Here is a 25144-nt window from a genome sequence, read left to right as displayed (position 1 = left end):
GGCCACCGGGGAGTTTTTTTCCTGCAAGGTTAGTTAACGGTTAAGCTGAGGTAAAGTGCTGCACTTTACCTCATATAACCTTTTAACATTCATGCTAGAATCTTTGCTATAGCTCTGAGGCTGAAGAAAAGAATTAGTTCCAAGGAGGAGGTAAGAAACCACAATTTAGCATGATTCTTTTTAATGAGGAGAATTCCTTGGTCTGTCAATCTGCATGCACCAACTGCACTATCCTTGAGTGTGGTGGTTTTACTGTGGATGTTTTCATGCTTAAAACCCTTACTTCACTGGGTAGTCATATTAGTGCAGGGAAATCCTAAATAAAGTGCCATAATAAACAATCAGCCTTAGAGACTGGAACCAAAGTATGGAACAGAAGACCCATGAAAACTAAAAGTAAAAGAAGAAATGTCCCAGGGTCTACTTTATTGCCTTTTGGCTTTTTGTTGTTTCAGTGGAGCTAAAAAAAAAAATGATTTGGTCTGATTTTAATTAACCTGTAAAGGATATATTGTTCTACATACAGACCAAATCTGCACTGGACTATGACTATTTTAGCTGAGTGGAGCAGCAAGTGAAGAGAGAGCAAGACACTTGTACCACATAAAGCATTCAGAGCAGTAGGACCTTAAAACAGGTTTTCTCCATTCTCCTAAGAATTTACTTATTTAATTAATACAGTTTATATACCCTCTTCTTGGATCAACAAAGCTTCATTCAAAATGGTGTACATATACATAAAAACAAAAGAAATCAGAAGCAGAGAAAAAAAACAACAACCCAGCATCAATGAATCCAATGGAAATAGAAAGCATTTCTAGTTCTTCCAGAACTGATATAAATTTGCTGGTTCACTAAGATCTACTGGGAACTAATTCCAGAATTGACTGCGGCCACCGGAAAAGAATCTGCAGAAAGTATGGTGTGTAACATAGTAGATGACGGCAGAAAAAGACCTGCAAGGTCCATCCAGTCTGCCCAACAAGATAACTCATATTTGCTGCTTTTTGTGTATACCCTACTTTGATTTGTACTGTGCTCTTCAGGGCACAGACCGTATAAGTCTGCCCAGCACTATCCCTGCCTCCCAACCACCGGCTCTGGCACAGACCGTATAAGTCTGCCCAGCACTATCCTCACCTCCCAACCACCAGCCCTGCCTCCCAACCACCGGCTCTGGCACAGACCGTACAAGTCTGTCCAGCACTATCCCCACCTCCCAACCACCAGTCCCGCTTCCCACCACCGGCTCTGGCACAGACCGTATAAGCCTGCCCAGCACTATCTCTGCCTCCCAACCACCAGCAACGCCTCCCGATCTTGACTAGCTCCTGAGGATCCATTCCTTCGGCACAGGATTCCTTTATGCTTATCCCACGCATGTTTGAATTCCGTTACCATTTTCATTTCCACCACCTCCTGCGGGAGGGCATTCCAAGCATCCACTACTCTCACCGTGAAAAAATACTTCCTGACATTTTTCTTGAGTCTGCCCCCCTTCGATCTCATTTCATGTCCTCTCGTTCTACTATCTTCCCATATCCATCTTCGCTTTTTTTTAAAAATGAAGGTATGTACTGTCAGCCTCTCCGCTCAGCCGAGTAATCGTCTCTCTCTCTCTTTCACTCGTCCGTGCTGTCCGCCACCGACTCCCCACTCGTCAGTGCAGTTTGCTCTTCCCTTCACCGTTCAGCTAGCCAGGCCTTTCCCCACAGTTCAGCTAGCCAGGCTTTTAAATACAGTTTGGCTAGCTGGTCTTTTAAACACAGTTCAGATAGCCAGGCTTTTATACTCAGTTTAACTCGCCAGGCTTTTCTACACAGTTCAGTTAGTAAGGCCTCAGAAATCAGCACAGCCTCCCAAACTCCCTTTTAGCCAGCCCAGCTTTAAACACAGTTCCACAAGTCAGGCTAAAATGATCCACCACCCACAACTGTCAACAACTTATCTCTTGACATCCACCCACCGGATCTCCCCTGACTATTATGCTTTCCTTGTTACCTTGGGCTCCTCCAGCAATCACTCTTCTCCTCCAGCCACTTCCTCACCCACTTCCATCTCTTCTTCCACCCCTTCTCCTCCTACCTCCTCCAACTCCTCCCATTCCATCCTCTCATTCTCTACCCCCTCACTCAGAGGTTCCAGCCTCTCCTCAGCTGTTCCATCTCCCAGTCAGCCCCCTCTCTTTCCTTCTCCTGTGGCTCAGGTACTCGTTTGTCCTGATCTCTCCTATTCTTCCAGGCAGTCTGAAATCTGTGTTCTCTACGCTCCTGCCTCCTCCCCTCCCGCAATGCATTCTGGGACCTGTAGTTTTTCCACTCTGGCTTTTCTCTCTCCCTCCCTGCATTCTGGGCTCTGTGGTTTCTCTGATTCTCACAGTACTCATTTACATTTGGCTCATACCTTCATATTGGTAGCTCAAGGCAAGTTACATTCAAATATAATAAACATTTCCCAGACCCTAGAGGGCTTCTAATGTAAGGGGTCTATTTACTGAGCTGTGTTAAAGCAATAACCTGATATTGACCACACAACATGCAGTTTAGAACAATAGTGCACAAATCAGGCTATGTCATGTGCAAAGTAATTTTAAGTAGCTCATTATTATGCAGATAGAACAACACAGCTTGCAATAAACGTCACAAGCTGTGTTATTGTTGGAAAGGAACACCTCCAGAAATGGTAATAATTGCTCTGGGAGCACTGGCACATTAATGCATGAGCTAATGCTCCAGGAAGGACCAGATATAGGGGCTGGTATTAAAAATGAAGCTCGCACCTTTAGCTGCCCATCTCCTGGGTGGTTTGTGTTAAAAGTCCTTTTCCAGCCTTCAACCCAGGAATGTCTGTAAAATAAATAAATGCCTGTTTCCAATTAAAAGGAAGAATTGCTGGCACTCCCCTCAGACCCTTTCCCCATCAGCACTTTCAAAGTTGCCCTGGGGGACAAGAGTGATCTTCAGGCACTTCTGTCCTGGAACACCCTTTTTCAAAATGATGCTGCGTGTTCACAAATTGTAGATAGAGCAGTATCACAAGTGCGCAGCCATCATTTCTTTTGGCGTCGCCTCTCTAGCAGCCAGGGCAGGATCACCAGGACTGTTTGTAATACAGGCAATTTTTATGATAAAAGTGTGCCTAAGAGGGCACACTTTTGTTTTTTTTGTTTTTCACATATAACCATTGGAGGGGGACAGGGAATAGGTTTTCAAACTTTTTAACACGATGGGTTTCATTTTCAAAATAGAAGAAGATCTAAAATATGGTACAAAGCAGCAGCTGGATGTTTTTTTTTGCAAAAACGTCCAAAGCGCTATTTTCAAAACTCATTTTAAAGACGTTTTTCTAGGCAGTTCATCTAAACCTCAAGGGGGCATGCCAGAGACATGTTTTCGGTGGGATTAGAATGGGCTTACGATTTGGATGTATTTCTGCAATAATGGAACATTGCAAAAACTTCCAGTGCAAAAAAATAGGACAATTTTAGCTAGACCTGTTTCATAGCGAATACAGGGCCCTTTCACTAAGCTGAACTAAAAAGTAGCGCAATGATAAAATGGCCACATTTGTATATTTTTCTCTAATGGCCACGTGCTAATTTCCCAATTAGCATGTGAGAATTGCTGTGGGAGCCCCTACCTCCACCTATTTTGCAGGCTCTAAGGGGTCCCGCGCTAACCCCGTGCTATTTCGCCAGCACGTGGCAATATGCCTGTACTACTCGATTAGCGTAGGGCACACCTACTCTCCACCCATTGACACACCTCCTGCATTAAAAAATAAAAACTATTTTTTAGTGCAAGATTAGCGCATGCTGAATGGTACACTACCATGGGACACGTCAGCATTTTCCACAGCAGTGCTTTCTGGCGTACAGTAAGCACACACTAGTGAATACAGCGGCTGAGTAAAAGGGCATGAACCCTCCTTAATCCCCCAGAGGTCTCAACTGCACTAGCAATTCTCACGCGGCAAATCTGACACAGCCGATTCAAAATGAATGCCATGCATTTGCTATGCCGGGAATCGCTAGATCGGTTTAGTAAAAGAGGCCCTTAGTTTGTAGCTAAGACATTAGAGGGAGTGTAACATGTGAAAGGAGCTTCAGCCTGATTTGAATCCTGGCTTCCCTGGTTTGCAGGCTGTGACACTAGGCCTACTTTTTCACTACATTGTGTGGTTTTGTTTTATAGAAAGAGGTAAATTCTATATGTGGCACCTAAAAACTGATGGCAAAACTTTTACTCACTGAGCACTATTCTATAAAAGGTACGTGTCCTTGATAGAATTGCGCTTAGGGCATAAACTGCACCTAACTTTAGGAGACCAGCAATTATGCCTGCTAAAAGCTGGGGTAAATGCCAGCACCTAAATTAGGCGCAGTTCGGCCGAATTCTGTATTTATGCACGTAAAAATTTTGGAACATCCCCCCCCCCCCCAATTTATGCATGTTAAGATTTACACGCAGATCAATATAGAATATGATCTGCGTGTAAATCCTAATTAAAACCAATTAATGCCAATAATTGGTTATTAGCAGGCAATTATTGGTACTGATTGGGTTGTTTAGAGAGCACAGACCACAAAAGTGGAGGGATGTAGAACGCTACGGGCAAAGAGTCAGTAGGAGAAATAGTGTAGTCAACATGAGTCTTCTAAAAATCAGGGAGATGAGGTAGTACAGAACATCTTTATTCAAACAAAGACTCCACATGGCACCGTTTTGGTTATGTGCCTGCCTCAAGAGTCTTTAATGATGGCTTCAAATAATATCTTGTCTTAATTCAAAATGCAAAACAGCATAAAAAATGCAGTCTTTGAAAAGATGCGACGTGTATGAAGTTGCAGGAAGCAGCAGAGAAAAGCATAGCAATCATGCAGAGTACAAGTTTGGCTTGTTAAGCCATTCAGTTGCATGCAGCAAATCAGCTATGTGCACTGATTTGAACGCACAACTTTAGTTGCCATTTATAGAATCCGGGGGAAACTGCTACATATAATCGATTTGGCTGGAAATTTGCCACAGAAACCTCTCTCTTGCCTACCACAGGAAATGAGAAGTCATGGCTGTATGGTAAGGTTGCCAACTGGATCCAGATTCGCAGGACAGGGTTGATCCTGTTCTGGGTTTACTCTGTTGTAGTTTTGATTTCTCCATTGCGTGCCCTAAGAAATGCAAGACTACAAGTCCCAACATGCACTGGGGTAAACCCAGCACTGAATCAACCCTGACCTGCGAATTTGGACCCAGTTGGCAGCCTTACTGTATGGGATGAGGGAAGTCAGATATTCTATGATGATCTGAGGTAAGAGGACACAAAAAGCATGTGACTTTCTTCTAGCTGCCTCTTTCAGATGATCTTGGCAGGTTCCTTTACCTTCTCTTCCTTTTCTTCTGCTGCTTTTCTTCATTTGTCATTTGGAAATTGATGCTGTTTTATACATTCCCTCCCCCACTTCTCTTCGTTTTCACTTTTCTCTTTCATTTTATCCATGTGTTTTAGTTCAGTACACTGAGGTTATTGTAAATCACTAAGGAGGCTAGGCTAGGGCTTTTCAGCTTGGAGAAGAGACGGCTCAGGGGAGACATTGATAGAGGTATATAAAATAATGAGTGGAGTGGAACAGGTGGATGTGAAGCGTCTATTCACGCTTTCCAAAAATAGTAGGACTAGGGGGCATGCGATGAAACTTCAGTGCAGTACATTTAAAACAAATAGGAGAAAAGTTTTCTTCACCCAACGCGTAATTAAACTCTGGAATTCGTTGCCGGAGAATGTGGTGAAGGCGGTTAGCTTGGCAGAGTTTAAAAAGGGGTTGGACGGTTTCCTAAAGGACAAGTCCATAAACCGCTACTAAATGGACTTGGAAAAATCCACAATTTCGGGAATAACATGTATAGAATGTTTCTACGTTTGGGAAACTGCCAGGTGCCCTTGACCTGGATTGGCCGCTGTCGAGGACAGGATGCTGGGCTTGATGGGCCTTTGGTCTTTTCCCAGTATGGCATAACTTATGTACTTTGGCGTTCTTCTTTGAATGTGATATACCAAACACCAAATAAATAATAATAAACGTGATGCTGATATTTAGTATCCTGAAGTGCTAGCGCTCCTCTGTCTGATGAATCCTCTCCCCTTTCTCAATATTAGAACTTGGGCTTAACAATTAAATTTTAATAAATAGAATATTAAGCATTGATATTGTCAAATAAACCAGAGGTATTATAGAGCAACAGTAGAACATTTGTCTGCCTTGGTTTACATCTTTGTGGCTCTGATCACAATACCTTGTTAGTTTATTCTTTCAAGAAGGAACTGAGTACAAGGAAGCAAGCCAGTGTGGTGCACGGAGGAGTTCAGAAAAGACTTGAGTCTGCAGAAACTGTTGACCGACTTGTGCAGGTCACATTCTAAACCATTGCTCATCTGGCTTTCCCAGAACATTGGCTCTCTGTTAACAGAAGTCTGTGCATGGCATTAGACAGGGAAAGAAATCAGCTGATCCACGGAGGGCTTGAACTTGGGAATGGTTCCCACACCCATCCAAATAGAACATAATTTGTTAAACCTAAAATTTCTAACAAGGTTTCATGTTTCCGATAAAAGTCTCCTTGACTCTGGCACTCAGCAGCTCATAAACCTCTTTATAAATAGTTCAATAAAGATGCTTTTGTCCCTGTCTTGCCAACTTTGTCAATATAAAGGCTCATTTTCAAAGCACATAGACTCAGAAAGTTACATAGCTTACTACGGGGCTCATTTTTGAAAGAAAAAAAATGTCTGAAAAGTGGCATAAAGCAGCATTTGGACGTTTTTGTGACAAAAACATCCAAATCAGTATTTTTGAAATTTTTTTTTGCAGGCATTTATCTATGCAATTCATATGCAGTTCATCTAAATCACAAGGGAGCGGTGTCAGGGGCATTTCAGGGGCAGGATTCATAGCCATAATGGAACAAAACGGAAACAGCAAAGGTTGAAACTTCAATGTTTTGGTCTAGACCTGTTTTTCTAATGAGTAAGACACAAAAAGGTGCCCTAAATGACCCCCTTTACTACCTCAGTGATCACTGACCCCCTCCCACCCCCTAAAATGTGAATAAAAATATGACTTACCAGCTTCTATGACAGCTTAAGGTGTTATGGGCAGGTTTATTAGAGCAGTATGCAGGTCCCCAGTGTAGTGCAGTGCACTGTAGATAGGTGGACCTAGGCCCATACCTCCCCTTACCTGTTACACTTGTGGTGGAAACTATGAGCCCTCCAAAACTCACTAAAAACCACTGTTACCACATATAGGTGCCTCCTTCACCCATGAGGGATATTGTAGTGGTATACAGTTGGGGGCAGTGGGTTTTTGGTGGGTTTTGGAGGGCTCAGCAGGCAAGACAAGGGAGCAACAGTGAGATGTGTACCTGGAAGCATTTATATGGAATCCACTGCAGTGCTCCCAGGGTGTCCCATTGCTCTCCTGGGATGTCTGGGGGACCAGTCTGCTAAAAATGCCTGCCCTTCCTACATCTCAATGACTTGATTTCCTACATTTTTCACTTGGATTTTGTTTTTCTGAAGATAAATGTTTTGAGCACAAAACATCTAGAAAACAGTCATTAAAAAAAAATGATGGATGTTTTTCTGTTTTGAAAACGGCTATATTCCCCACTTGAATTTTGGACATTTTGACCAAAACGTTCAAAGTTGGACTTGAACGACACATCGAAAATGCCCCTCCACGTAACTTTGTAAGTCTGTGTGCTTTGAAAATGAGCACCGTGAGTGTCCCAGGTATTCATTAGTGACAGGCAAGGCTGATGCATGTTTAATAGGCACCTTATGCCACCCTACAAGCTTGTGAGTCTGCAATACATACTTGTCCAAACCTTTTCTTTAAATCATATATGCTAACTGCTATAACCACATTCTTCAGAGCTTACCTATATGTTGAATGAAAAAATATTTCCTCCTATTCATTTTAAATGTATTACCATGTAACTTCATTACGGCCGATATTCAGCGCTATTTAACCGGCTCCTGGCTGGTTAAATAGTATTTAGCCAGCTAACTGCTAATATTCAGTTTTTAGTAATAATCATGAAATGAGATAAAAGAAACAGACAGTGAACATTTTCTTTTATTGAAACTTGCATATGTAATCATAATGCCTGTAAAAACAAACATAAAATAAATATTACAATACACAAAGGGGAAAAGTAAAGGATTAATACTTTTTAATTACATTAATGTATTTTATGAAAAAAGATGGGAAAAACCCCATACCTAATGTCGCAGTAATGATTAATAACATTATAGTTTCTCTTTGAGCCTTAACTTCTGCAAATTTGTCAGTGACTTCATAAAAATTGATCTTCTTTGTATATTCATGTTCAATGGACAGTATAGCCAGATTTGTCTATCTTCACTCATAGTTGATCGAACACTTTATTAATTTTTAATTTTGAAAAGTTTCTTTCACATGAAGCAACTGATATACAAATAGTTAGGAAAAGTCTTAAACATAAGGGTAAATTTGGCACAGATTCATAAAAATCCCATTTCACAAAACATTCTAGAAATTGCAATACTGTCCATGTCTTTGTTTCTTCGGGATTGATTCCAGCAGCTTTACATGTCTCTGCAGTAAAACAATTTTCACTAAAATCTATTCAGAAATCCAAGAAGTAGGGATGGACCAAAAAATCTTCACAGCCAGAGGTCAATAAAAGCAACTTTATTCAGCACCACACAAGTGTGGAGAGGGTGGTGGACGCTTGGAATGCCCTCCCGCGGGAGGTGGTGGAGATGAAAACGGTAACGGAGTTCAAACATGCATGGGATATGCATAGAGGAATCCTGTGCAGAAGGAATGGATCCTCAGAAGCTTAGCTGAAATTGGGTGGCGGAGCAGGTGGGGGGAAGAGGGGGTGGTGGTTGGGAAGCAAAAATAGGGGAGGGCAGACTTATACGGTCTGTACCAGAGCCGGTGATGGGAGGCGGGACTGGTGGTTGGGAGGCGGGAAATACTGCTGGGCAGACTTATATGGTCTGTGCCCTGAAAAGGACAGGTACAAATTCAATTCAAGGTAAGGTGTATACACATATGAGTTTGTCTTGGGCAGACTGGATGGACCATGCAGGTCTTTTTCTGCCGTCATCTACTATGTTACTATGACACAGGGCCATGTTTCAACAGAACAACCATCTGCTTCAGGGCTCTGTAGAAAATTACAAAATATGGGTGCAGAATAGTACAATTGATGATTAATAAACCACTCAAGTGCAGCAGAAACAAATCAGATGCCAACAAAGCCCGCCAAACACATAATGAGCACTTCATCTTGTCTGGGAAAGTCTTTTCACTGTTATACCTACATTCTTCAGTATTTCCCATCGATGAGTTTAGACTGAAAAGAATGAATATATTTTTTCCAAATTTCCCCCCAAAAATGTCACACTTGAAGAAATACTTCCAAAAGAGTGAACTTCGCAAAGGTTCAGAGAATGATTTGCACAAGGCACAAATAAAGACTTGGGATTCATTTCTTTGATTTTTGCCTGAACACCACCATGAATAGCAGTCATAGCTACAGCGTTGTCATATCCTTGACCATGACATATCTGATCACACATTTGATCAGTGTGTGAAACATCAGGAGTGCTATCAAAAAGAATTCCAAAGTGTTTTGTTAATATCTGCCACTATTATTTCACAAAAAAGCCACAGAAGTGGAGAAACTGGATCGCTACGAGAAGAAATGCAGAGGCAAGGGAGTAGCGTGATCAACAGGACACTTCCAAACAAATCCAAGCAGATGAGAGATGGCAAAATATTTTTTAATAGTAGATAAGACTCGACATGGCACCGTGTTTCGGTGAACACCGCCTGTCTCAGGAGTCTTTAAAAAGGCTGTTGATGGGTAAATAAAGTTACAAGAAGAGTAACGTGCAAAAAATGCCAAATAGCAGTATCGCTGTTGATCATGCTACTCACTTGCCTCTACTATTTTTTCTTTGACATAAATTCCCAGAAGATAAATGAATTCATGTTGAATTTTTGGAGATAAGTATGAAAACAATCCTCTTTCAGAAGGAACATTATGATATATTTTTACAAAATGTTCCTTCAAAATTGTGTCATAATTTCAGAGTAATTCTATCAACTCCAAAAAATGTCCTTTGTTTGCTGATGACATATCCTCTCTCTGCTCACTGAAAGGAAGTTTTTGTTTGGACAAAAACATAATTACATCCAAAAGATGATGTAAAATGCCTCTCTTTTTCTCTCTTTATCCATCAACACGGGCATTCGGCACTCATTCAGACATACTCTCTTCCATAACCAGGACTACACCAGAAGCCATTTCTTGACGAATGTGGAATTTTATTTAGACCGCAGCCAGGCCTTCAACATTGCATGTTACCATAAAACATAACATAATCGAAACCTACTGGTAAACATAACCAACGCCTGAGTACACAACCCTTCATTCTTATGTCACCACAGGCAGTGCCGTCCAAGCACCCTGTTCCTCGTCTGTGCTTGCAGAGAAAGATTCAATTTTATTCTGAAGAGGTTCACTTCCCTTTTTAACCAGATTAATTCACAAGTCATCTGGAACCAGCATTGGCCAAGCAGCAATATCACAATAAAGTAAAATATCTTTCGTTGCCATTTCTTCAAACTCTTGATCTTTACTACTAATGTCTTTTTTTCTTCTCCATTATTTATTTTATCCTGTTGATGTTGACTCTTGCTATCAATTCCTTTCTCTTCCTCATTATCACTATCAATAAACTGAAACTGAATGTGCAAAAAACCAAGGTGCTTTGGTTCCTAAATCAGGGAGTTGAGGTCCCATCATCAATATCTTTGTCCAATGGTCAAAGCTTTACAGTTGAATCTGAAACCAGAGTACTAGGGGTTTTGCTTGATTCTTCACTCACCTTCTCTTCCCATACTAACCTGCTATGGAAAAAAAACACTATTCAAAATGAGACAGCTACGTCTAGTTAGATCATTCGTCAACCACAAAGCCTTTGCACTACTAGTCCAAATGTTAGTCCTACCTCACTTGGATTACCGTAACATTCTATTTCTTGGTATTAAGTGTCAATATCAGAAAAAACTGCAAATCATACAGAATACAGCTGCTAGACTAATATACAGATTGAATAGATATACTAATGTTTCAACTCATCTTAACAAACTGCACTGGCTTCCCATAGCAGAAAGACTCAGGCTCAAAGCTGCTTGCTTAGTTTTTCAAATCTTACATGGTTTCACCTCTGAAATGCTGACACACTTTGCTACATTTGGTCCAGTCTAGCATTACCATTTCAAAAGACAATTCAAAATCGGAAGATTTTCAGATCTCTATTTCCTGTACTTGGAGTTAAAATATGGAACTCTATCTATTGCCATCAGAACAGAAAACAATTACCTTAGCTTTAGGAAGAGGCTAAAAACCTTTCTCTTCCCAAAGACTGCTTCATAACAATCCATTGACTTCTACCTCCTAGTATCGTCCATTATCCTTTCCTATAATGTTTTTGATCTCATACTTCACACTAGCATTATCAGCTTTTGTCTCACCCAAAATGTAAACCGCACTGAATCCTGAGAAAGAGGATATTAGCAGTATACAAGAATTGATTTCATTTGGTCTTGATTTGTCCTTGCCATTTTCAGGGCATAGACCGTAGAAGTCTGCCCAGCACTGTCTTTATTCTAATATTTCTTTTTTTTTCATATTTTTATTAATAGTTTTTGTGTCAAACATAAAACAGACAGAAAATCAAACAATCCATGGCAAATAAAGAAGCCGAAATAAAAGAACAGAGCATTATCAGCGTTTCATCCCTGATATACACCTCTTCCCTGGGCTCGCTGATCTCGTCACATGGTTTCCAGTACCATCTCTATGCTGATGACACCCAGCTTTACCTCTCCACTCCCGACATCACAGTCGAAACCCAGGCCAAAGTTTCGGCCTGCCTCTCAGACATCGCTGCCTGGATGTCCAACCGGCATCTGAAACTGAACATGGCAAAGACTGAGCTCCTTGTCTTTCCACCCAAACCCTCTTCTCCTCTTCCCCCACTTTCCGTCTCTGTTGACAACGCCCTCATCCTCCCCGCCTCTTCAGCCCGCAATCTAGGAGTCATTTTCGACTCCTTCCTCTCCTTCTCTGCCCATATCCAGCAGACAGCTAAGACCTGTCGCTTCTTCCTCAATAATATTAGCAAAAAGTCGCCCATTCCTCTCTGAACAGACCACCCGAACCCTCGTCCACTCGCTCGTTACCTCTCGTCTTGACTATTGCAACCTTCTCCTCGCTGGCCTCCTGCTTAGCCACCTATCCCCCCTTCAATCTGTCCAAAATTCCACCGCACGTCTTATCTACCGCGTGACCCGATACTCTCATATCACCCCTCTCCTCAAGTCGCTTCACTGGCTCCCGATCCGCTACCATATTCAGTTCAAGCTTCTCCTATTGACCTTCAAGTGCACTCAATCTGCAGCCCCCCATTACCTCTCTACCCTCCTCTCCCCGTATGTTCCCACCCGTAACCTCCGCTCTCAGAACAAATCACTCCTATCTGTACCCTTTTCCACCACCGCTAACTCCAGACTCCGCCCCTTCTGCCTCGCATCACCTTATGCCTGGAACAGACTTCCCGAGCCCATACGCCATGCGCCCTCCCTGCCCATTTTCAAGTCCTTACTCAAAGCCCATCTCTTCTCCCTTACTTTTGGCGCCTAACCACCCTCCCCATTCAGGATACCTATACTGACTACATAGTTTGTCACTTTTAGATTGTAAGCTCTCTTGAGCAGGGACTGTCCTTCCCCATGTTTAAACTTGTACAGCGCTGTGTAACCCTGGCAGTGCTATAGAAATGCTAAGTAGTAGTAGTAGTAGTAGATACCAGCAGGAATATACAAGGTTAGTTAGTGACAGGAGAATCCTGACAGAATAAATCTAAGCGGGCCCAGGTCTTTAATACAGACATAACTCTATGATGTTTGCAAGCCAAAATCATTTCATATTTTCTGATCACACATACATAGCTCCACCATTCATTGTGTCCAAATCGGAATAATCGAAACCTGATTTTGGATGTCTGTCTCAGAAGTCCGTCGCAAGGATGTCCAAATCTCAAGGGGGCATATCAGAGGCGTGGTTGAAGTGGGACTTGGGCGTTCCTAAGACTCAGATGTCTTTGAGCCATACCAAAGACATCCAGGACTAAAACTTGGACATTTGCACCCAGACCTGTTTTTCTTATGAACAAGGCACAAAAAGCTGCCCGAAATGACCAGATGACTAACCCCCTCCCACCCTCAAAAAACATGATTAAAAATATTACTTGCCAGCCTCTATGCCAGCCTCAGATGTCATACTCATGTGCATGACAGCGCATGTAGGTCCCTGGCGTAGTAGTAGTAGGTGCAGTGCACTTCAGACAGGTGAACCCAGGCCCATACCTCCCCTACCTGTCAGTGAGACCTCCAAAACCCACCAGAAACCCTCTGTGCCCACATATAGGTGCCTCCCTTCACCCATAAAGGCTATGGTAGTGGTGTACAGTTGGGGGTAGTGGGTTTTGGGGGGGTTTGGAGGGGCTCAACACACAAGGTAAGGGAGTTGTGTACCTGGGAGCATTTTATGAAGTCCACTGCAGTGCCCCCAGGGTGCCCGATTGCTGTCCTGACATGTCAGGGGGACCAGTCTACTAAAAATGCTGGCTCCTCCTACATCCAAATGGCTTGACTTTGGGCGTTTTAGACTTGGATGTCTTTGCGTTCGAAAATGGCCAAAAATCAAAGACGTCCAAATCCAAGGACGTCATGGTATTTTTGAACACAAAGTTGGATGTCCATCTTTTTTTGAAAATGACCTTTTCCCCGCCTCCAAATTTGGACGTTTTACAAAGATGTCCAAATTCCAACTTAGACGTTTCTTTCAAAAATGCCCCTCTATGTCAACAGGGTGTGGAAGTTCGGTTCAAGGAGGGAGGGAAGGAATGAGGAGCTGATGCAGAAACTGGGATTTTTAAAAAATAAATGTCACTCTTCCTGTATATATTAGGTAAGGAGTGTTGCATCATAACTGTAAATTAATGTCATAGTGCTATTATGCATGCTTAGATTCTGTTTACACGCCAACTTCTGGGCGTGAGGGAGTAGCCTAATGGTTAGCAGTACGGTAAGAAAGAAGAAAGCCAGGGTTCAAATACTGATGATATTTGTGATTTAGAGCAATTCACTTAGTGGGTCTTTTATTAAAGCTTAGCTTAAGTTATCTGCAGCAGGGTCCATTTTATTCCTATGGGCCCTGCTGCAGATAACTCAAACTAAGCTTTAGTAAAATACCCCCTTAATCCTCTAGTTCCTCATGTACAAGCTTAGACTGTGAACCCTCTCAGGAAAGGGATATACCTGGAGTGGAGGAGTAGCATAATAGTTAGTGTAGCAGACTACAACCCTGGGGAACTGGGTTAATTTCCCCCTGCAGCTCCTTGTGACCATTGCCCCAGGTATTAAAAAAAAGGCACTTAGCTCAACAGAGAAAGTACCTGCATAAGTGCTGTGTATGACTAGTAGCACTACAGAAATGATTAGTAGTAGCATACATCTCTATTACTTGAAGTGATAGCTGAATATTCACACTGAAAGCCAGCTGAGATAAATTTACTTGGCCTATTTTGGCATCCATTCAGATAGGCTGTCCTTTGCCCATCATAACAACTGGAAGTACACTCATGTTTCCTGTTAGCAGCAATGCAGCAGCAGCAGAAAAATGTCAGGGAAAGCATTGGCTAAAATGATGCTTTGCTGTCAAATTCAGTTGCATTCCTAGCATTGCTGTGCTGCACAGTTCTATAAACCGTTTCCACATGTAAAATCATAGGAGTAGTTTGCTGCTTATTTAAGGGACAAAGAATAACTAGACAGATAGATCTGCCCAAAAAGAATTCCTAACTTTCCAGGTTAAGTATGCAGGGGGTGCCAGTACCTGCAGAACGTCCAGGTCCACAACTGCTCCTGGATATTGAATGCAGGTGCCTGGGCATGGCCCGATATTAAATATCTGAGTCTGATTTGGTCAGTGGCAGTGAGTGCTTTAAAAAACGCTTATTGCTGGCAGCTGAATATTGACTGGATAATTCCCGGAAATGTACAGGTCATTTATAACCCACACTCACTAACCTTCATTTATGGTTGAACATCACTATCTTACAAAGAACAGAGCTTCCTATTGTATTGGGTGCCACAGGCCTAATTAAAAGTACATAAGAACACAAGAGTAGCCACACTGGTTCAGACCAATGGTTCATCTAGTCCAGTATTCTGTTTCCAACAGTGGCCAATCCAGGTCACAAATACCTGGCAGAAACCCAAATCATGGCAACACTCCATGCTACCAATCCCAGATCAAGCAGTTGCTTCCCCATGTCTATCTCAATAGCAGACTATGGACTTTTCCTCCAGGAATTTGTCCAAACCTTTTTTAAACCCAGATACACTAATCGTTGTTACTACATCCTCTGGCAAAGAGTTCCCAAGCTTAACTATTCGTTGAGTGAAAAATATTTCCTTCTGTTTTAAAAGTATTTCCATGTAAGTTCATTGAGTGTCTTTGTACTTTTGGAACAAGTAAAAAAAATCAATTTACTTTTACTTGTTCTACACCACTCAGGATTTTGCAGATCTCAATTATATCCTCCCTCAGCCGTCTCTTTTCCCAGCTGAAGAGCCCTAACCTCTTAAGCCTTTCCTCATACTAGGGGAGTTCCATCCCCTTTATCATTTTGGTCACTCTTCTTTGAACCTTTTCTAACTCTTCTAATAGCTTAAGCACACCTAGGTAGGTTATATTACATCTTATGACTTTTAAAATGAAGTTCTCTTGCTAACAATGCAAATACTATCATGAGTGTTAGCTGTAAATTTGAGAGACTGAGATCAACTCCACATCCTTTGGCTTAGGAGGGAGTTTTACTGCTCTCAATGTCTGTGCAATAATAACTCATTTGTGCCCTGAGAATACTAGCAGTAAATCTGAGAGGTTGAGATTGTACCCAACATACTTAAGAGTGAGGTTTATACTTGTCATGGAATGCACAAAACAAACACATTTGGGAATACTGACTTCAGAGAAAGCCTTAAACAATAACGGCCTCTATTTCTTTGCAGTAATGCTTTGCAGTTTCTGCCAAAATTAACTCACAGTTACTGCAAAGCCTCAGTGTTGTGTTGGGGGTGTTCCTGGCATTTTTGGTAGGGCTGCCATGAAGTTAATACAGAGAAAAAAAACACTACCACATGTTAACTGCACAGCAGATAACACACAAAGCAATTAATGACAACTTTTGAAGTCTTTACAGCTCTGTGTTTCTGCGGTATTATCAGTTAGGAGCCCGCTTACTAAGAGACCCATTTACCAAACAGCAGAAAAATGTGGCCTTAGTGCACCCTTATGTGCGTCATTTCTGTGCCCTAAGACCATTTTTACTGCTGGGGTAAAATGGCCAAAATTCCTAGGACTAGGGGGCATGCAATGAAGCTACAAAGTAGTAAATTTAAAACGAATCAGAGAAAATATTTCTTCACTCAATGTGTAATTAAACTCTGGAATTCATTGCCAGAGAATGTAGTAAAAGCAGCTAGCTTAGCGGGGTTTAAAAAAAGGTTTGGCTGGCATCCTAAAGGAAAAGTCCATAGTCCGTTATTAAAATGGACTTGGGAAAATCCACTGCTTATTTCTAGAATAAGCAGTATAAAATGTATTGTACTGTTTTGGGATCTCAGGCACTTGTAACCTGGATTGGCCACTTTTGGAAACAGGATGCTGGGCTTGATGGACCTTTGGTCTGTCCTCTATGACAATACTTATGTACTTATGTAATGGCCATGTGCTAATTTTGCCACTAGCACGTGGCCATTAAAACAGAATAATGTGTAAGCCCTTACTGCCACTCATTATGTAGGAGATTTAGAGGGGAATTTTCGAAAGAAACATCTAAGTTGGAATGTGAACGTCTTTGTAAAACGTCCAAATTCAGAGGTGGGGAAAAAGTCATTTTTGAAATAAGATGGACGTCAATCTTTGTTTTTGAAAATACCATGGACGTCCTTCGATATAGACATCCTTGGATTTGGACGTCTTTGATTTTCGGCCATTTTCAAACACAAAGACATCCAGAACAGAGGAGAAGTGGTTTAATGGTTAATGCAGCGGGCTTTGATCTTGGCAACATGGGTTCAATTCTCAATTTTTGGATATGACATCTAAGTCTGAATTTGGACGTTTTTTTTGTAAAACGTTCAAAATCAGAACAGGAAAGGTCATTTTCTAAAAAAAAAAAAAGTCTATCTTTTCCTGTTGAAAGTGCTGTTTGGAAAATGTTTTGTGATTTAAGGGAGGAAGGGGAAGTGATCCCCAAGCCCCTCCAGTGGTCATCTGGTCATTTGGCACAGCTCTTGTGTGGTGTAAAGGAGTAGCCTAGTGATTAGTGCAGCAGACTTTGATCCTGGGGAAATGGGTTCAATTCCTATTTTTTATAAAAACAGGTCTAGCTCTAAACGTCTACGTTTTAGTCTTGGACATCTTTGTTTTCTTCCATTATCGCTGAAAGATGTCCATGTCTTAGGAATGCCCAAGTCCTGCCTTGAACATGCCCCTGGCACGCCCCCTTGAGATTTGGACATCCTTCTAATGGACTGCAGTTGGAGTTGTCCAAAATCGGGTTTTGATTATACCGTTTTGGACGTCCATGGGAGATGGACGTCCATGTTCCGATTTATGTTGAAAGATGGACGTCCATCTCTTTTGAAATGAGCCTGATGGGCTCACATGCTAGTCGGTTAGTACATAGCAATGTAGCTGCACAAACCAATTAACGCAGAACACCTCACTCTTTGCTCCCAGACATGCCCCTTGCACCAAAAAATACATTTTGAACCCTGTTTACTAAGCTGCGCTGTAGAAGCGCTAACTTTTTAGTGTGCGCTAACGATAGAGATACCCATTGTATTCCTATGGGTGTCTCTAGCGTTAGCGCATGCTAAAAAATTTGTGTGCCTACAGCATGGTTTAGTAAACAGGGCTCTTTATTTTTTAGTGCATGGGTAGCATGCATACATTGCAAAATTACCGTGGGATGCCTCAGCGTGCCCCACAGTACATCACTTTTTGCTGTTGAAGTCATCTTAGATGCTGAGTTTTACCCCCCAGGGCTAAGTATTGTGTGTGTCCCTGGTTAGTTGTTTACCTTTTATCCCTGATGCAGCCTTATTGGCGAAACGTGGCCACATCGGGACTGTTTGAATAAAATCTCTCTGGATTTTATAGTGTCTGCTTTCGTGTTTTTCTTTTCTGTTTTAATCTTGTCCAGTATTTCTGTGATACTGCTATTAAAAAGTATGTAGATGGTGACGTCATCAGCATAGATGAATGGGTGGAAGCCCATTAATTCCAGTTTTTTGCCTAGTGGAGCCATCATAACATTAAACAATATAGGTGATATTGGAGACCCTTATGGCATCCCACACTCAGAGATCCAGGAGCTTGAGCACCGATTAGACATCTTTACAATATAGGATCTGGTCCTTAAAAAAACATTGAACCATGTTGTTACTGCACCGCTAATATCCATATTGTTGAGCAGGGTCATTAGTGTTGTGTGGTCAACAATGTCGAACGCACTTGACATATCGAATTGTAGTAGTAAGATTTTCTGTTCTTGGCATTTGTTATCAAAGTGGTTATGACTGTTTCAGTATTGTGTAGTGGTTTGTGGAGGACTGAAGATTGTGTCTGGTATTCCATTAGTTGCTTTGCAACCAGACCCTCCATCGTTTTTGTCAGTAGTGGTATTGATGCCACTGGTCTGTAGTTTGTGAGACCCCTGATCTTACTAGTGGTGTTTTTAGGTATTGGAGTCAGTACAATCTCACCTTTTTCATCTGGGAACTAGCCATTTGAAAACATGTGTGTGATGTGTTCGGTAAAGCTTTCGAAGAACCAGTCTGGTGGATGTTTCATCATATAGTTAGTGTTAACATAGCAGATAATGCAGCGCAGATAACATCATCCACATAGGCGTAGCCAAATGCATCATGTTAGCTGCCATTCGGTTATTACATGGTACAGAACGTTTCACTGCAATAACTGAATAGAATGAACCCAGCAGTTAACACAGAAGCTTTACAGTTATCATACCAGGAGGGCTACTTTGGTAGAGATGGTGGGGGAGTAAAGGCTTGGTACTTTTGGGGTTTCAACCCTAGAAAACATTAGCATTATAACAAATATGTGGCATGGCTCCATAGAAGGGTTGGTTTACTTACTGATTCATGGGCGTAGTTTGACTGTTTCATTTGGGGGGGCAAAGGATGGGGCGGAGCATATTAGCATATTCATTTGCATATATATATATATGCAAATTAATATGCTAATATGGAGGAAGGAAGGGAAAAAGAGCTGGCTTTTTGGGGGAATAACCATAATGAATATGTATGAGCCTGCCATGAGTGGGAAAGCGCGGGGTAGAAATGTAACAAAAAAAATAAATAAATAAATATCAAGCCAGCTCTTTCTCCTTTCCTTCCTTCCTTCCTTCCTTCCTTCCTTCCTTCCTTCCTTCCTTCCATTCTGACAATGAAAACTAGATTTCTCCTTTAAAACTTTCATGTAGACAAAAACCCACACCAAAAAGCAACTCACCTCCAAGTTTTTCCACTAAGCCAAACCTAGCCCAAACGACAATGTGGATGCAGCAGTTCACAGCAGGTTTGCTTGCTGTGTTTTGAGTGAACGGCGACGGCTGCGCGGGGGAGTGGAAATGGAGATGTACCACATGGCTTCCTTCCTTACAGTGGTGGACTAATCAGGAGTCTTCCAGTCCAGCGGCGAATGGGCGTCGGGCGAGCGAGCGGGGGTTGTAAAAGCAACAAGCAGACACACTCGTCTCTGTCCGCTTCGCTTCCCTGCCCTCTCTGTCTGCGTCCCCGCCTTCCTCTGATGTCATTTCCTTTTGGGCGGGATGCTGAGAGGGCAGGGAAGCGAAGCGGACAGAGACGAGCGTGTCTGCTTGTTTCTTTTACTTCTGGCACCCCAGGTAAGTCGTCGTTGTTGTTTGGGGGGTATTGCCCCCCCTCGCCCCCCCCGTCTACGCCCATGTACTGATTACAGTTTTTTCAATTTGTCGTATCCCGTTTATAACATAACGGTTACTAATTCAAGTTCTCATTTACAACTGTCAAAGCTGGTATATAATAATTTTATACACATCTCTTGGCTCGTATGTTATATACGTTGTATTGTTAGTTGAATATTTTTACTGCTGTAATTGCCTATTGCTCATGTTTGATCTATTCTTACTGTACACCGCCTTGAGTGAATTCCTTCAAAAAGGTGGTAAATAAATCCTAATAAATAAATAAATACATTCATTTTGGTTGTTATTCATGATAATTGCTATTAGGGCAATTCTGGAAGGTGGTACGCAGAGGTATGAGCCACTTACATGATAGATGCTGATGTGCACTAGGCATTTTTCTATAGGGCAGCGCTTAAATGCTATAGTGCCACTTGAGTGGAGCATGGGTGGGCCATGGGTGTGTCTCCCAGCTACATGCATAGGACCAAATTATATATATGAAGTGTTAAAAGTAGACGCTTTTGAATAATACACACAGTGCTAATCTGTAAGCTGCATCTATAGTAAGATGTGGTATACAGAATAGAGCATAGACTCGGCAAACGCACTTACATTAAGGCATGGCCATTTACGCCAATGAAAATCTGGTATAAATGCCTGTGGCTAAATGTACGCATATTGCACCAAATTCTATAACATGCATACATTTGATTGAGGGCACCAACATATTCACATGCCTCCCATTGCCATACCCCCATTTTGGTAACGCGTGCTAGAATTTACACGTGCCTCTTTTTAGAATAGGCCTAAAAAGATACATGTGTAAATTCCAATTATTGCCAATTAGTGTTGATAATTGGTCATTATTGACCAATTATAAATACTAATAGACTTGTTAACTGAGTAGCACACGTAAATTGGCTATGTGCGCAATTTAACATGCACTACTCACTGCACCATATATAAAATCCAGCCCATAGTGTATAGAACACTGTAAATTACACACGTCACTTTGTGCACTTAGATGTGCCAGCCATCGGCACCGACTCCATGGGTGCTGTGGGTGCTCGAGCACCCCCAGTATTTCACCCACCGGAAGTTCATTTCCTCCCTCCCTCCTCCCATCGAGTTCCAGGCCCCCTCCCTCCAAATTTTAAAAGTCATCTATTTTACCTCGTCGGGGTTAGGGCAGCAGCAGTGGTAAAAAGCATGCAGGTTCGGCTCAGTGCTTAGTTGTTTTCCCTTCTCTCTCTCTCTCAGCTCTGGTCCCACCCTCATTTCCTGTTTCCGCAAGGGCGGGACCAGAGCTGAGAGAGAGAGAAGGGAAAACAACTAAGCACCGAGCCGAGCCTGCATGCTTTTTACCACTTCTGCTCCCCTAACCCCGATGTAAGGTAGATGACTTTTAAATTTCGGAGGGAGGTGGCCTGGAACTCAAAGGGAGGGAGGGGGGACCCTGGAACTGGGAGGGAGGGGGACCTGGAACTCGGAGGGAGGAAGAGGGGGGGGGGGGGAATGCACCACCTGTAAAAAAAAAATCAGCACCCCCAATCATTTTGAAATGTTGGCTCCTATGGTGCCAGCATATACCTGCCATTGACATGGCATAAGATACAGCACCTATACATAGGTGCCCTAATATCAAAATACATCAGTATTCTATAATAATGTGAAACCTGCCAGTGAGCCTCCTTCAGAATACACTACCCTAAATGGCTTCACTTAACACAAGACTATCTCTACTTCAGGAAGCATGTGAAAGCACACACAAGGAGTGACCCCCAACTGCACATACTATAGGAGGACATGTTTATCCACTCCTACCCTAGCTAAGATTATATTCAGGCACCTTTCTGATCTCATGTGCAACTTTCTTTAAATTAGTCCCTTATTTTCTTACTCCTGTTACTCTATCTTATCTATCTATATGCTCCATCTTTGCTTACACCCTATGCTATCTATTAAAATGTTTTATTCTGCTTTGTGTTGACATTGTAATGTAGCATATTGCGCCATACTTTGTATTGTTATTTGAATATTTTTACTACTGTAATTGACTATTGCTTATGTTTGACTTATTCTTGCTGTACTTCGCCTTGAGTGAATTCCTCCAAAAAGGCAATAAATAAATCCTAAGTAAGGAATAATGGAATCTTCATGCCAAGATATCATTATAGAATTGGAGCTAAACTCATGGCATTGGGGTGCCTAAACTAAAGCGTCAGTTTATAGAACTGCCCCCTAAATCTCTTAATGGTGGTTATTCTACAACCTAATCTAATCTAATACGGGCATTTCTAGTCCTTTTTACCCAGGAGGGGCTCAAAGCAGATTACAAAAATGATAGAATGGAACAAGATACCATTTTGATACAAAATTGAATATGTGACATAAATACATCAGGTCAAAGAAAAAAAAAACACCAAATTGAGCTAACGTAATTATGAATCATTCAAATATAAAGAGCAAAGATAGGTTTTAAGCACCTTTCTAAACATATTATAAGAAGAGATACTCCTAATGTCTCTGGGCAAACTCTATTCCTGGTAAATGTCTTATGACATGTCAATATAGAAGGCACTTTTAATCTTATCTCCTGAACTGATCTCAAGGACCTGGGGGGGGGGGGGGGCGGAATAAAGCAATATATCTCAAGATAGATAGTCTGGTTCTAAGTCATGTAAAAGTTTAAAACAAATATAAGTAATTTAAAATTATCCTTGCACGGACTGGCAATCAATGTAGATCAGCAGCGGTATTACATGATCAGACAATCTACCTCCTAAGATTTATTTATTTGTTGCATTTTTATCCCACATTTTCCCACCCATTTGCAGGCTCAATGCGGCTTACAATGTTCCGTCATGGCATTCGCCATTCCGGAGTGTAAATTACAATTGGTATTACATAAAGAACATGGATAACAAAATAGTATTAAGCAATCAGGTAAGAGAGAAAACAATCAGAATATCAAGTAAGTGGTGATGCATTACAGTTCCTATTATGAATCATTGTGGTATGCCTTGTTGAAGAGATAAGTCTTCAGTGATTTACGAAAGTTGATTAAGTTGTAAATTGTTTTCAGGTCAAGTGGCAGTGCATTCCACAGCTGCGTGCCCATATAGGAAAAGCTAGACACATGTGTTAGTCTGTATTTTAGTCCTTTACAGCTGGGGAAGTGAAGATTAAGGAATGTGCATGCTGATCTTTTAGCATTCCTTGGTGGCAAGTCAATAAGGTCAATCATGTAGGCCTTAGCAACTGCATTTGGCACATGCTGCAAACGGTGGACTCTGAATTAGGCAAACCTAACAGAACAATGTTACAATGGTCTAATTGGCTAGAGATTGCAACATGTATCATCATTCTTAAATGTGATGACTCCAAGAAGGGCTTAATTGTATGTAAAAGCTTGCATTTATAAAAAGATTTCCAAATAATCTCATTTATGTACATTTCCATGCTTACAGTGGAATCCAGTATCACTCCCAAAATATTGTTTTGAAACAAGATCTCAGCATCCTGCAATTTTATTGGTACATTAGGTTAACCCATATCTCTACCTCCCACCCATAGAATATTTGTTTTGCTAGGATTGATCTTTAAGTCATTCAACAACATCCAATAAGAGTTCTTATCAAATAGAGCAGACATCATTTTACAGGTTTCTTGGAAAGTATGTATCACCAGAAAAAACAGAGTTATATCATCAGCATAAGAATAGTAGGTTATTTTAAAAGAGTTTAACTACTGATATAACTCAATCAGATAGCTGTTGAATAATATTGGGGACAATGGAGAGCCCTGACAGGTACATAAAAAAATTCTATCACTTATGCACACATCTGGTATGACACCTTCTGCTTCAGCAGAAAATAACACCTAGGTATCCCCTAGATAGCTTCTTTCTCTTCTCAGTGCAAAAGAGCAAAAACACCCACAGATTCCAACACTTTTCAACTGGAAACAACCTTCCCAATCCTACTTCTTTCAACAGAGAATTGCTAGGGAAGCAGAATGTCACACCAAAAAATGAAATCACTTAGAAAGATCTTTAACTAAGGCTTCCTTGTACTCTCAAAGTCAAGCTAGAAGGATCCCTTTTACTTCAGGGTGAATAGTTTAGGAAGACACTTCTGGCCCCTCACCTCAGTCAGAAATTAGAGATCTGTTATCTTTCCAATCACATCTTTCTCTTTTCCCCTCCAGAAGGAAGAAAATGCAGCAATAACCTTGATCAAAGATGGGAAGAAGCTTTATGCAAATTAGTTCAGGCTCAATTGCTAAGTCCATACAAAAGTAGCCTAGTTTTCTCCTATCCTACTTCTAGGCGGTCCTAACACAGGTTTCAGCATTTTAGGATAATCTCCTCTTGGCTTTTCTGATAAATATGTCCAGCTTTCCCACCCCCTTCATCTCTGTCCTAGGAAGAAGGCATGTTAGAAGTCCAAACACTTAAACCCAAAACAGAAACATAGCAAGCCTCTTCTGTTCAAGGAATAACAGAAAAAAATTACTTCCACTTGGAAGAGTTTGAGCCCCTTTTAAACAAGCCTAGGGTTCAAACTGCTGGCAGACCCACAATTGCTCAGTGTGTGGTGGCGGCCGAAAAAGGATGCTAGGAATTATTAGGAAAGGGATGGTGAATAAGACCAAAAATACTATAACGCCTTTTTATCACTCCATGATGCGTCCACACCTTGAGTATTGCATTCAGTTCTGGTCAAAAAAGATATAGAAGAATTAGAAAAGGTTCAAAAAAGAGCAACCAAAATGATAAAGGGGATGGAACTCCTCTCGTATGAGGAAAGGCTAAAGTGGTTATGGCTTTTCAGCTTGGAAAAGAGACGGATGAGGGGGGATATGATTGAGGTCTACAAAATCCAGAGTGGTGTAGAACAAGTAGAAGTAAATCGATTTTTTACTGTTTCCAAAAGTACAAAGACTAGGGGACACTCGAGGAAGTTAAATGGAA

The sequence above is a fragment of the Microcaecilia unicolor genome, chromosome 3, assembly GCF_901765095.1.
Source record: "Microcaecilia unicolor chromosome 3, aMicUni1.1, whole genome shotgun sequence".
Classification (NCBI taxonomy): domain Eukaryota; kingdom Metazoa; phylum Chordata; class Amphibia; order Gymnophiona; family Siphonopidae; genus Microcaecilia; species Microcaecilia unicolor.
Note: the sequence above shows the minus strand (reverse complement) of the source record.